Here is a 1,995-nt window from a genome sequence, read left to right on the forward strand (position 1 = left end):
TAGGGGAGGGTAGGGGAGGGGAGGAGAGGAGAGTTACTGCAGCAGGATTGTGGCTCAAAAAGCGCATCCAATTCTTTAAAATCTTATGATTTTTTAATATATTGTTACTAATGTCAGAGAGGAAGGGAGAGAGAAACAACAACGAAGAGAGAGAACCATGGATCGGCTGCCTCCTGCACGTCCCCCTCTGGGGATTGAGCCTGGGGGTGTGCCCTTGACTGGAATTGAACCCAGGACCCTTCAGTCCGCAGGCGGACGTGCTAGCCACTGTGCAACACCAGCCAGGGCGCGGCATTCAATCCTTTAAAGAGTCAAAGCGATTTCCCTAAAGGCAGTGAGGCGCGTGTCATGCGGCAGCCACCCAAGTGTGTTTTCATTCGTGTCCATGGCTCTGTGGACCTCAACACATGTTCGAAGGTCAACGCTGAGTACGGGCCAAAGCCAGCAGGCTGGCGAACAGTCGGGGAGAACCTCAGAAATCGGGGTTCAGTTCCCTCCTGGGCCGGGCATGGGCATGTGGCCGCAGCATCAGGGGCACCCGGCACTGCACCGGGCCCTGCTGGGTCCCTGATCAATGCCGTATCCAGGTCGGTTTAATAGAATCAAACCGTCCAGCAGATGCTGACAGGGCTAGTCTGTGCACATCCCTGCAGGGAAGGCCGGAAACACACCTCTGTGCCCCGCGCTGAAGGCGTGTATGGGGACGTGGGTCACATGACAGGCCCGACCTCATGGGGAGACGGGCCCCACCATGAGAGCAGATAAGGGAGCTTTCCTGCCCACGAGGAAGTGGGCGGTCAGGGAGGGCTCCTCGGAGGAGGCATGCTCTCAGGTTGGACCTTAGAAACACAGGTGTTCTCCGAAAGGTTAAAGCCGGGGGAAGACTTCTGGAAAGGCGGCCTTGGTGAATTCAGACGGCGCTGGAGCCCCCGAATCCCACCCTCCCGCCCCCTGCACCCCGAGCCCCCGCTAGGACCGTCATGCACATTTCGGCAACGACGACAAAGGTGCAGGTCTGAGGCCTGAGCTGCCTGTGCCGCTTCCTGCTGTGGGACAGCCTATGTTCCTGGAGGAACAGCCTTCAGCACCAACACCCAACAGGCTGCGGACTTTACCGCGGCCTCAGCGCCTCTGCTCGCGCGGGTCATGCCTCCGCGTGGGCCTGCGTGTCCCCATCTGTGCCGTGCGTGGTGCGCTCACCCGTGAAAACGCTCTCCCCGAAGCAGTGGGTCCCCGATACAGCGACTCAATAAAAACTTTAATAACCAGGACATGAACGCCGCGCATAAAGCTGCCACCTCCGGCCGCAGTGTAAAATATTCTAATGGAAAGTGTCATCCGGCCGCTGAGTTACTCCCTGCGACACCCCTGTCCTTCGGCGCAGAGAACACGGAGGAGCCCAGGTGCCCGTGGGAGTCAGCCCAGGCTGCATCACATCTGATGATGGGTCCCCCCCACTGCGCCCCCCCCCACACACGTGGAACATTTTAAGGCAATAAAGACAGTGGCTCTAAAAAAAGCCATTCAAGGCAGACATCGGTGCCACATGGTTTGCCCGGAGCTCTTTGTACAATAACTGAGCAGGGTTACTCAGGCAAAGCCGCGGAAAACAGAAATTTAACACCAGGTAGCAGGACAGACCCTCAAGGTTGTCCAAAATGTGGTCTAGCCCTGGCCGGTCTGGCTCAGTGGGTAGAGCGTCGGCCTGCAGACTGAAGGGTCCCAGGTTCGATTCCAGCCAAGGGCACATGCCCGGGTTGCGGGCTCGATCCCCAGTGTGGGGCGTGCAGGAGGCAGCCGATCCATTATTCTCTCTCATCATGGATGTTTCTCTCTCTCCCTCTCCTTTCCTCTCTGACATCAATAAAAATATACTTTAAAAAACGTGATGTCTGTGCAACGATTTTAAAAGCTAAAACTTCAGTCCCTGAGCCCGGCTCGCAGGCAGCACCCGGACCGCGGCGTGAAGCCGGGCCCCAGCAGCGGGCCCCGTGC

The 1,995-nt window shown here is 57.8% G+C and overlaps 1 protein-coding gene across 1 annotated transcript in view; it reads right to left on the reverse strand.

Annotated features, from left to right (window-relative positions):
* Positions 1-1,995, reverse strand: part of LOC102768739 (bifunctional heparan sulfate N-deacetylase/N-sulfotransferase 4) — a 145,663-nt gene that overhangs the window by 16,777 nt on the left and 126,891 nt on the right. The window lies entirely within an intron of this gene.

Source organism: Myotis davidii, unplaced genomic scaffold (assembly GCF_000327345.1).
Source record: "Myotis davidii unplaced genomic scaffold, ASM32734v1 scaffold698, whole genome shotgun sequence".
Classification (NCBI taxonomy): domain Eukaryota; kingdom Metazoa; phylum Chordata; class Mammalia; order Chiroptera; family Vespertilionidae; genus Myotis; species Myotis davidii.